This window comes from Chiroxiphia lanceolata, chromosome 1 (genome assembly GCF_009829145.1).
Source record: "Chiroxiphia lanceolata isolate bChiLan1 chromosome 1, bChiLan1.pri, whole genome shotgun sequence".
NCBI lineage: Eukaryota > Metazoa > Chordata > Aves > Passeriformes > Pipridae > Chiroxiphia > Chiroxiphia lanceolata.
Genome location: NC_045637.1, coordinates 94,890,961 through 94,904,005, shown reverse-complemented (window position 1 = coordinate 94,904,005; position 13,045 = coordinate 94,890,961). Strand labels below are relative to the sequence as shown.

At 36.5% G+C, this 13,045-nt stretch overlaps 1 long non-coding RNA gene across 1 annotated transcript; it reads left to right on the top strand.

Annotated features, from left to right (window-relative positions):
- The first annotated feature begins 2,963 nt into the window (after positions 1–2,963).
- Positions 2,964–12,735, top strand: LOC116795862. Its single transcript, XR_004360178.1, has 3 exons — positions 2,964–7,054; positions 9,134–9,316; positions 10,208–12,735. It is a non-coding gene; the product is annotated as an uncharacterized LOC116795862 (long non-coding RNA).
- The last annotated feature ends 310 nt before the right edge of the window (positions 12,736–13,045 follow it).

Genomic DNA, 13,045 nt, shown 5'->3' with positions numbered 1-13,045 from the left:
ACTTGATAAAGCAGCTGTGTCCCACCTCTCATAGAAATTAACTTTCCAGTGCAGAAATTACCATGTCCATTAGCTGTACAATGTAACAAAGGTGGTGTACCTCTTTGGGGTAGTACTTGCTTCTTAAGAAATAGCATAAAACTACATCTGTAAATCAGCAGTTCTCTAGTAGCCATCCTTCAGCTGCTTTACCATTAGGCAAAGTCAAGACTATCATGAACTAGCAAAAATGGGCTTCACAGCCACATCAGAAGATTTCTGGCCCACTGCCAAGTGGCACTCAAGGTGGCGTGGTCTGGAAGATGACATGGCCCTCCAAAGTCAGACAGGTAAGAAGGTATTTTTTATGACACGTTATCAGCCTGACATCTCTGTGAAGACACTGGTAAAGATTCACACTGGTGTCAATTACAGATTGACCTGTGCACTGCCTTCCACAAAAGGAATATGAGCACAATTTCACTATCTAAGACAGTAGTGGTAACTAAAAAAGGATACACATGTTCCTTCCAATGTGATAATATCAATATCCAATATCCATATGTAAATACACCTGTCTGAGTCATTCTTGTTAGCAAAAGCTTTTTATTCTTTCTGTTGTTGGTTGGGTTTTTTTAAGCTTTCTTTCACAACCTTACTGGTAACATCTTGGTTTAGAGGTGTCAGAGCAACATGAATTCAATATTTTGTTATGTGGTGGGTCTTGAGGTCAGCACATTACAGACATTAAAGGAATGCTGTGATTGCTATACAGCCCTTATTAGGGTGATCACTGAAGGTTTAAGGGGTAAGAGACATTCTGAAGCCAGACAGTATTCTGGCTTCTATACCATATAGATGCACCCAGATGTTCTAGAGATGCCCTAGGAATCTGAAGCATCAACAAGAGGAATCACACCAAATTCGGGACTCTGCAAGTGGGGCAGAACTTGAAAGGGCCCTAAGAGCAAGAATAAGCTTGGGGCACAAAAGTGTAACAGGCAGAGCTGAGCACAACTATCCATTATGCCTCCACTCCCAAGGTATAGATGCACATTTTTCAAGTATGTTGGGGATTAGTTAATGTAATAGCTTTGTATGGAGTTATATTGACAGAAAGTAATGAAAATATTGCCTAAATTGGACACTTCATAGAATCACAGAATATTCTGAGTTGGAAGGGACCCACAAGGGTCATCAAAGTCAAACTTCTGGGCCTGCACAGGACAGAATCACATCATGTGCCTAAGAGCATTGTCCAATTGCTTCTTCCAATCTTCACAAAGCTAGCTACTAAAATATTTAGAGGTATGCCATAAGATGGAATAATTAATTGTAACATTAATGGATTTCATAGTAGGTGATATGAGTATCCTGTAAGTGTATGGGTAGCCTGTAACAGCATCTTTTTGCTTTCAAATTCCCCAGACGATGTGAGATTTTTTTCTTGGTGTGGTCTTGCCTTCACATTAAACACCATCATACCTCAAAGACCACATAGATGTTTGGTTGCCTTCTCAACCAACCAGTTGAGGAGAAGCACTATGTGCCTATATACTCACTGACAAGCAAAAAGAAAGACTGCAGTCGTTTACATCCTTTTATTTGTTTCAGGTTAACTTTGCCTCATTGACCTCATTAGGTTAACTTGGCACCTCTTTGTACTTGGGGAATATTTCAAGTAAAAAGCAGACTGCAGAACAAATTGTTTGCTACCAAAATACAACACAAGCTTTTCTGAGCATTATTATTATTATTAAAAATAATAATATTATTAATATAATAATATGCAGTATTATGAATGTTGTACCACAGTTTAGTAAAGTACACTTGAGTGCTTTTCAGTATTAGCAGGGCTTATGGACAGACTGATAAGTCTCCAGTGAAAAATCTTAAAACACAAAAACAAGTAAATCAGTGGAAAGGTATATAAAGCTTTTTGTTTTGATTAATTTTGCATGAGTCAGCTATAATACAAATATTTCATTTGTGGCTGCATCCAGGGTGTCTCATATGCTTGTGCACAGGACACAAAAGGTAAATCCAGAACTATAAAATCCACCATACTTTCCCCCATGATTCAGGATTATACAGGATTTGTTTTCTTAAATTGTTTACATTTTTTTACAATCTTTAATACCAATATAATTTCATACGAATATAAGATGCTTAAACATTGATGAAAATATTCTGAATCTTATGAAAAGAAAAATAATGTGCAATTTACTAAAGAACACCAAAGGGAAGTGGCACTCTTAGTCAGAATTTGAAAACTATTAATAAAAAAATGTCTTTTGAGATTGCAAGCACCCTTGGCAGTAAAAGGGCTTAATGTTTTTGTTTCTTCTTCAGTGCAATGAAAGAAATGATTTCTATGGGGAATATTCTTAATTCAGTGCTGCATATTCCATTAGTTAAACCAATACTGTTTTTTAATGCAATACGTTCAAGATATCCATAAGAAGTAATTTTTTTCATAAAGTTTTCTGCAAAGAAACAAAACAATGAGAAATGAATAATTCATATGTTTCACAGGGACAGGGACACATTTCATTTACTTGTAAAAATAAAAAAAATGTATGTTGTAAAGTAGTCTGTGTAATATTGGATCAAATTCAGTGTTATTAAAAGTTGGTGTGAACTTGAGGCCTAAGGTTCAGGAAAGAAAACTACTAAAACTGTACAGAAAAAACCAACTTTGAGGTCCGCTATAGAAAAAGTAGAAGACTGGAGAATATAGTTTAAAAAATTTTGTATGAAATATTTGCTGCCAATGAGAACAGTGAGTTCTCTTTTAGAAATATGCAAACTGATATTACTCCTTATCCACTTCAATTCATCAAAATCGTTCTACAATTACAAAAATTTTTAAAGGAGTATTATATTTTCAAACATCCAGGATTTGATTTTTTTCAGTTCTTTTCTATTGTAGGTTTAGATTCAGAATTTACAATTGTTTCTTTATATTGTATTGGGTTAACTATCCAGCCTGGTCTGCAACAAAGGAAAAAGTTCCTTTGTAGTGGTACTATGAAAATGAATTTGAAAGAACTGGCCACACAATTGCTATGAATTTTCCTCCATCAATTTTAGATAGTGCTCTCAGATTTCTATCTGAGATTTCCTAGGGAAAAAAGTAGGTCCCAGGACCTCTACTTTTTTCTAGTTTACCTACAACACGTGCAACCTAACATGGCTTATGCTATGGAAACAAAGCGTTGATTCTCGTTAAGAGCAATGTCAAACACTGGACCTATGGTGCAGATGATCAATTTGTTAAGATGATTTGGGTTTAGCATGCAAACATGCAAACATTCGTCATCTGGAAAACGTAGCAGAGTTTCCTGTCTCCAAAGTCAGACAGGAAAGAAGGTATTTTTTATGACACGTTATCAGCCTGACTTATCTCTTTGTTAAGACACTGGCAAAGAAGGATTCACACTGGTGTCAATTACAGATTGACCTGTGCACTGCCTTCCACAAAAGGAACATGAGCACAATTTCACTACCTAAGACAGTAGTGGTAACTAAAAAAGGATATGTATGTTCCTTCCAATGTGATAATATCAATATCCAATATCCATATGTAAATACACCTGTCTGGGTCATTCTTGTTAGCAAAAGCTTTTTATTCTTTCAGTTGTTGGTTGGTTTTCTTCCCTGAGAAATATATTCAATTTTCAACAAAAAAACCCCTATACAGAGTAATGTTTCCTACAATCCCCCTGAAGAATTTCCATAAGGACCCCAAAAGTTTAGAAGAAAATTACCTGAGTAATTTTATTTTGCCAAATGTCTTTACTAGTTAGTGCTAGGCACTCCAACAAGAGCGTAATACAGTATTGATTATTAGAATTCCATAAGCAGGGAAAATCTTACTGTATTATACTCTTCACTGTAAATTTCAGGAAGATTTATACTTCTTATACTCTATCCAAAAGAGCTGATTATGAATATACAACAGTAAAGACCAAGGAATAAAAATGTTTTAACAGCAGTTCATACTCCAATTTAACAAATAAATAATATCTTCAACTACATCATGTATTAATTATGACACAGCTGCTTCTTTTTATAAGGGTTTGAGAGATAATACAGTAAGAATGCATCCTGTCAGGTTGCTTTATCTTCACTTCTTGGGTTTAGAGGAGGATGGAAGCAGGGGGTTGCTTTGTGAAACATGCCATCTCCCTGAATTTAAGAAGAGTTTTACATCTCTTCCACACATATAATCCTTTTGATGAACCCTCTAGAAATAAGACCCCAAAAGAAGGAAGGGAGGAAGTGAGTACCTTTTTTGCACAGTGCAGACATTTTTGGTAGGGAACAGCCTCTGTCACTCACTCATCCTCTGTGTTGTGTGATCTGCAGGCAGAGATTCATGTGTGAAATAAGGTAAAGTGCAGAGAAAACCAATGTCTCTCAACTGTGTCATAACTAAGATGATTTATTTCACTGGAGTAAAAAATGCATACAAATATATATGTATATACACACATAAATTTAGCTGGAGCTGGAATAAAAGTGCATAGGAAGGCAGAAGAATATTTTATTATCTTCTACTAGAAAGCCATTCCTTTCATTCTTTAGCACTTACATACAATTGGACATGACCTTTATCTCCCAAAGCATCTTTTTGCTACAGAGAAATTTCTTGAATTTGTTCTGGTGTTCAAATTCACTTGACTATTTGATTATTCCTTGATTTTCAGGCAAATCATGATCAAGTGCAGGACCTCTGTCTATTCACCACCTTACTTGTGTCTGTTGTGATGGCTTGTAGCTGCATACCCACAAAGCCATGACATGTCATTTTACTTCTGTGTTTTCACTTGCTCAGCATATCCTCTCCTGATACCTAAATTTAGATTCAGTAACAATTAATTCAAGTTGTAATGCTGACAGGGTAGATGGTTCTGTGGTGATATTGTCTCTGATGTGCTGAACACTACACAAGGCAGAGAAGAAGCCTTTAATGTATTAAACTTAACAAGATGACAATTAATGGAGAACATGGCTTTCTGGATGTGTTTCAAGCTTACATTTAAAACATGAGCATAAACTCTTTTGCAATCTGAACTGTTGTCTATATAAGTTTCCTAATTGGGATTGAGAGCTTCTAATGAAACTGACCTGATATCAAGCTACTCACTAGGTTTGATTTAGTAAAGGGATGAGCACTCTGGACCAAATTCTGCAAGCACTTCTTACGCACATGCCTTACTTTAAACCACATGAAAAGTTCCTTTTAAGACAAAAATCTTTCTTGTGCTCTCAGGTTGAACATGTACTCTGCTGCTTTGCAGGAGAGTGCATTGCTCTCAGTAGCTTTTCACCCACAACAACCTTAAATGTTATCAAACTGTGGCAGCTAGTTCACATGTCTCGTAAAATACTTCTAGGACCCATTTATGCCAAGTTCGTGCAGGTTTCTCATGTATACAAGTCTCATCTTAGATCAAGACATCCTGTGATCATGTGTCATAGCATTACAAACAGGGTAACAAGTGGCCAGACTTAGCACAAATGCAGCTGTGGGGAGTCCGACCTAGTGAAATCTAGTTTATCTGAAGTCTAGTTTATGAATGTTCTTGCAAGACAGCTAACACAGTACTGCACCTTCAAATGATACATCAGTGGCCTTTTGCTTCCTACAGTGAAAAGAAACATAGACCACAGCACAGAAAATCAGTTCTGGAAAGTTCCTTGTGACAAAAATGCATTCTTGCTTAAGAGCATCTAGCATCTTCTGCCCAACCCAAAACCACAGAGGGTAAGTGACAAATCTCCTTCTCTAAAGCCATAATGAAGAGCTATATTAACAAGGCAATAAAAAAAAAACTTGTAATAAATTAACTGCTTAGTTTTTTCAGGGAACATAAAATTTTTTCCTCAGTTTCAGCTCATTCTGCACTAAAATGCTCCCAAGGGCTGGCAGTTGCTTGGTCCCATGGGGAAGCCATGCTCTCCCTGTGGGAGGTCTGCGGAGGATGCTGCCCACCCATGGCATGAAATATGCAATGTCTGTCTTCTCTACCCACCCACAGTGCAGCAACAAGGAGCCCAGAAAGCTTACTTAATACCTCCCTGTTTGTGTGTAATTTCTTTCTGTTTCTGCAGAAACAGAATATCAACATCATCCTTGCAAAGATAAGAAAGAATCGGGCTAAAGTATGACCTTCACTTCCATACAGTCGTTTTATCGTGGCTATATATTAGTGAGTCGCAGGATCCTAAAGAGCAGCAGATATGACATTCATATACTCATGTTATTGATTAATTGTTTGCTATATATCAAATTCAGTAGGCTGAACCTCTTGATAGGAAATTTTTTGGTACAAAAGTGCATGTGCATGCACACTCACGAATGTGTGTGCACAGACATAAGGTGTGCACATGTGTGTTGAACAGCTCCCCGTGAGAAGTGATGTTTTAACAGTGTGTTTGCTGGAATAAATGGTGCTCACACAGTTCCCAAGCAGATGTAAGTTACCCATATGCTGTGCTTTTTTATCTCTTAAACCAGATTTACTGTGAAATTTTGTGCAGTGTGAGATGGTGATTTTTAACTTATCTATTTATCTCTACTGGGACTTGGATTTTTGTCTTCCTTTACTTGTCTGTGAGCCTCCCAGTAGAAGATGATAAACAGTTTCTATTCTCCACTCCTGTTATCATTTTCTATTACTTTATTTTAATCAATTGTTTTTATTCATTGATAACCAGGCTTGTAAAAACAACTTTGAATAACCAGCACACTAAAACACCTGCTAGAAAACAGTTTACAAGAAATATCTGTCCCCTGTCCTTTGATGAGTTTTCATCCTATTCTAAGCAAACATTTTGGAACCGAGTCCTTTATCCTAGGATAGATGCACCCATCTATCTGTCTGTCTATCTATCTACCTAGCTATTTACCTTTGGTTTGCTAATTGAAACGTTTTTCCTGGATAGTTTGCTTTCTCAGCAGTTATTTGCAACATCTGAAACAAAGTGAATATAGAAAGGATCGACTTTAGGAAGTTTTCTTTAAATGCTCAGATCCTCAGTGCTTCATATTCTCAGGAAAAAAAAAGTAAGTGAAAAATGAACAAGTCATGGATTTTCAATGCTCTAATGACTTATACTAATGTATTCCTTCCTCTAAATACAGATTTCTATTTAAAATTCAGTATGCAGGGGTATTATGAATTCTAGTTTAATAGATTCCAAATAATTGCCCTTTAGAAATGATGAATAGCTGTTTAAAGCCACTGATAAGAATATACTATTTCTCCCCTAACAATGGACCTTCTACATTAACTGTATCATATACGCTGGAAATTAGTTTATTAATTTTTTTTTATTGATATGCAAACTACAAGCTGATGGCAGATGGCAAATAACCCCTTTACTCTAACACCAAACCCTCCAAAAAAAAGCCTTGTCTCTGCTACAGTTCTTGTAGGGGGACAAAAAAGAGAGATAAGAAGATAGTTTTTATATTGAAGGCAGGCCACTGAAATGCAGATGATGCCATTCTCTCTTGCGCTCAGTTTTCAGATTTTCTGGCATAAAAAGAATAAGATATAAAGTTGAATTAATGACCAGATTTTGCAGAACTGCAATTCAAGATGCTTTCTCTCTGCTGTTCATGCTATATCTGAGTGGCCTTTAAAACAACTATTCTAGACTTGTTCTTTCATTTAAAAGACAAGCATCCAGAAATACTGAAATTAAAAATACATTATTCATATATTCATCATAGGAATGACCTGACAAAAAATTTTACTTAACAGAGCTGATGGTTTCTTCATAACATATGAAACGCTTTGAAAATACCAAACAAAATAGATTAAATGCATCTGCAGTTGAATTTGCAGTTATCATAAAACATGACACTGGAAGTTTCTGAGGTTGTATGTGTTTTGTGTACTAAACACACCTGCTGTACTTAAATGCAGCACTTGAAAAAATATATGCAAAATGTGAATATATTAGAAAGCTAACACCTTTTTACTTAAAGACTTGGGGGAGGATGTGTGTTTTGAAGTATTATTTCAAATGTTTAGGGAAATATACAAAGATATTGTACACCAACAATAGTGTTTTTAACGAATAATGAGGTAATGCAAAACTATAATACAGTGCTATACGTAAACAAATGGTTTCTCATTGCATAATTGTTGGGTTATACCAAGCTTTTAGATTACTAGCAGAAATAAAACACTTAGTGGATGAAAAGTGAATGTATATACATATATATACATATATATATATTTATATTGGATTAAGAAACTGGTATTTCCTATCATGTGCATATTATGCAATGGAACATCCTAGTACTAGTGCTCACTTGCTCTCTCTGTTCATATGTGACTGCATGTAACTGCATTTCTGTACAGAGAATTCATCTCAGCTAAATTTTGTCTGTTGAAAAAATATTTTCCAGTGTCCATACTTACTAAAGCTAACAGCAAAAAGAAAACCTCTTTATTAGAGGTTAGAAAGTTACTGTAAGAACTGTTCTACTTTTCTCGTTGTCATCAATCCTACATACTAGGAACTTAAATTTCCAGTTAATTTCTCTTGGCAAAGTTAGCAGCACCACAAAAGGTCCTAAAAGCGGGTTAAAGCAGTTTTAAGTCTTAACCATAGTTGCATCTATAATGCTTGGCCCTGGTCCCTCTAGCCTTTTATTTTTTTTCTATAGGATCAGGGCAGTTACCCCCATCTCAGGGCCTTTTCTTCCTCCCTCTGGGGTAGGCTGCCTTCTCCACACACCACTGGTACCCAGAAAAGAATGGTTCTTCTGTTTGTCTGGCCGACTGCATATTGCATCCATTGCTCCTTTCAGCCTGTCTTTTCAGGTCTGGTAGCTTCTGTACAACTTAGCTTTTGTGCTCTACTGCCAGGGCTTTTCTGAAGCCAGACGCTTTTTGAAAAGAGGGTATATTTGCATAAACAATACCATGTGAGGAGGTCTGCTGGAAAGAAAATCAAAATTCAGCTGAGCGAATCTTCCTGAACAACTCATTTCTTGCAACCAACACCTCCTATCGTTACCATCTGTGTACTAAATTATGGCTGAAAACGTGTGCTGCTCTTTCTTTTCACTTGCTCTTGTGTACAGATTCCTCATATCAGCTGAAGTATATTTTGTTTTCAAATTTAGGCTGAACAGAGACCCTTAAACAGAATTCAGTATATGGAATGAGGAAAATATAGTTGTATTAAATAAGGAACAGAAGGCCCGCCATGCATTAGATAGCTTGCAACCCAGATTGAATTTGTACTGAAGGCTCATCAAAATGCATATCAGAGAGAAGATCTACCCATCAGCTTGCTGAGATTTCAGGTCAGTGATGGCAGGGCAGTTTTATCAGGAGAGAGCAGGGAGAAGAAGGCTTACTGCTGCGAATGATAGCTGAAGGAATCATTCTGGAAAATATGCGGTCTTAAATCTTGAGTGGCTTAAAATATTGGATATACTGAGTGCATGTGTATATGTATCCACATAAACACAAAAATAAAGAGTTCATACATATGTATACATGAGTGAATTCATGTATATTTCTATGCACAAGCAAACATACACACGTGGTCTGTGCTACAGCCTCTGTGTGCATTTATAATATCCTACACACGGGAATAAAAATAATTAGGCTAACCCTGAAAAAAAGCAGGCAGGCAAATCAAAAGTAGCCACACGGAAAAAAGGAAGAATAGACTTTCATAAGCCACTGCTCAAATCTCCCACTTATTTGCATTTTTTATTCAAATATCCAGCTAGGTAATGCATCTCTCACTATTTCATTAAATCTCAATCTTAATTTTGCTTTCTTACTCAGATGCTTTGGATATAATTAATAACAATATTTAAAATGTGTCTCCCCTACTGTATTACGTCTGCACATACAACATCTAGTGTTTTGCACTGCCTATTATATCACACTCATATGTCAGAAAAATGGTGCTTATGGATGTGTTCAGCATACAAAACTATCACAGATGAAGGGTTTTTCTTCTACCCTGCTGCCTTGATCACTGCCCACTTTCCAAGCCCTAGTGTCAAATGGACTGGGAGAAGACAGATTGCCTCCGACTGTTGGCTCTATCCATGTGTTGGAACAGCATGCACATGGGATTTTTTGGGCATTTTTTATTGTTCTGGTTTCTTCCTGCACAAAATCCAGTGCAAGGGGCAAGTTTGAACAGAAGATCTCATGTCATGTCTTTTCACTTACAGACAGGCATCCTATCAAACTGGTTCCCAAATGTCTGAAGTAGCCCCTTGCCATGAATCAAACTACACTTCTGTCATGGGGCTCCAGTTATGCTTGTGTCTCACCCTGAGGAAGTATCCAAGCAGACAGGTAGCAGAAATCTGGAAGACCATGCATTCACCCCTTCATTTCCAAGTCCCCTGTAAGATGTAGAGCTTTATTATACTTACCTGGAAGTGGTCCACTTACGTGAAGTGGTCCATTTCATACAACACTGGAAAACGAAGGTCAATGAAGATTCTTGAAGAAATTGGGCTTAATAATAGTGACTCTTTTTGTCAGATTTCATTTTGGGGGAATCATTCCTATAATTCTCTGCTTTTCTGAAGATTTTCTCCATATTGCCTTCACAACCTTGACCAGGAAAAAGAAAAAAAAAAGGAAAATAAAGTCACAGAAGAAATAATAATGTTTTTGTAAGAGAGACGTTGCCTGATTAATATTAGCTGTTTGCTCATTATAGTGCAAGAAAAATTAGAGAGGAGGGGATGGTTGGAAGTAGGAGAGAAGGAAGAGTGAACTCCATATTTTTTGCAGAATGCATTTTTCATGGAGTCTGCAAAATGCTTTGGAGGGGGGTTTGCATGACTGGATTTTGTAATCCCCATAACTTGGAAATCAATAAGATAAATGGAGGAGAAATGAACAGCTAGTGGCCTCAGTCTTGATGATTCGAGGATAAATCCTTTTAATAAACATGAAACTGCAGCAGAGCAGAAACTCTAAGTCCTACTTTTGATTTAAAGATGTTTATCTCTCTATCTGCTACATTTCTCAGGTTTTATTCTCCTCGTATCTTTTCAATTTTATCTCTCTGGTTACCCATATGGTTAATTGTTTTTTGCATTTATTCTTCAAAGATGAAGCATGTGCATACGTACATAACACATTAATATATGCAAGCAGTGGGGACATACATATAGTTTGGGTTTGTAGTAGCTCCCAAGACTTAATGGAAAATCACTGTTATCCTATAGTCATTTTGTTTATGTTTGAAACATGCTGTTGTCTGAATAGCAGAATCACATAGGTGAAAGGTAGAAGAAAATAAGGGCAATTTCACTTAAGGAAAACTTACTTACAGAGAGATTTTGCTGGTGATGGTGATCACAAGAAAACCATTATAAAAAATGAGCAAACTGCACCAGTTTCTCAGCATTAGGACTCTTTCACTAGTTAACCCATCAGAATTGAGATTTGTCAAGGCTTGTTTTATGTAATAAATGTTTGATTAATTTGTACATTTCTACAATGTAACAGAAATAATTTGGAAGTTCAAGATTTAATATCCAGGCTTCCTTTATATACACAAGGGGGAAAAAATACGTTTAGATCTCTCATTTATTTTCCAATTAACTGTTCTTTATCCATGCATTAATATTACAGATGTCTCAAGAATAATTAAAACAGATAAGCAATTTATAAAATCTTCACATTTCATGCTAATTACCATAATGTAATGTTACATTTTTATTAGCAGCTTTTGTTCCCTCCCCCCACTGTTAACTTCTAGGAACCCTGGGGCCTGAGCCAGTCAGTATGTTATAAATCTTTGTTAAAATACGACATGAAGCTAAGAAGTTTGCAACAAAGCAAATTGGACAGTGATGGAGCTCTCCTTTCTTTACCTTCATTTCCCAACAGCCAGCCTGTCATCAAATATGAAAACAATGATGGCTTTCCACAGTTTCTCACTGTGAAGGTTAAGGGGCTCCCAGGACAGAGGGTTGTGAGGATGGGCTTTGAAGTTGTCAGTCCATGAGAAAGACAGAGGAGAGCAAATTGATCCGAAGATCCTGATACAGACCTAAGTCACAGGCCCAGGAAGTGATTGTAGAGTCAACATACATAGCACCACTATATCACACAATTATATTCACAAGAAATTAATTCCCATCTCAAAATGAGCTGGCTTGTTTGTTCTTATCATTTCTATGCAGATTACTATCAGAATTCAAAAATAAACATTCAAGGGGGAATTCCTAGAGATGCTTAATGTTCAAGCCATCAAGTGAGAGAATAGAAGTGCCACACTATTACATGAGCTCTTCCACACCTCTGTTCCAGACTTCAGTGGAACCATACTCACAGTCAAGCTAAACACCAGGGTTATCGTGAGCAGTTTGGAATAAGAAGTAAAAATAGTTTACATTGATAAAGAGGCTAACTTTGCTGAAATATCCGACTTCATATCATTAAGTACCTCCTCCAGTGTTTAAAAGAATAGGATAAACTTGTCCAATGAATGAGCAACAATATCAGCTTCTCTGGTAGCAATATCAGTGGCCAGCACATTAGCATGTGCACACACAGAGGTGCACACATGTATGCACACCATTCTACTCTGGTGCTGCACAGCAGAGCCAAACACTCAAGTGTGCTATTAGTTGCATGTCTTAGCAGCCTCTTTCAGATCAGCCTTTAAGCAGTAATTTGTGCCATAATGAAGATAATGTACCTCCATATGTTTCAAAAATACACTCATCTAAGCTTTCAGAAATAATAATGTAGTTTATGTTTCATTTTGTTTTTATTCCCGAAACAGACTTTGATATAAGGTGGTGGAAATGAGATAAAATGAGATAAAACAACTTGCTCCAGTGCCAAGACCTGAAACCTTAATTTAAGGAGAAGAGTACATATGTGTATCTCCTCAGCTGCTATCCAGTCTATTGATTCAAAGCTACAAGACCTTTCTTGTATTACTTAATTTATTTTTATTTATTGCAACATTGATAGAATTCAAACTGCATTGGATAATGTACTAGATAAGATACCTTTTTAAAACCTCTTACTGAGAT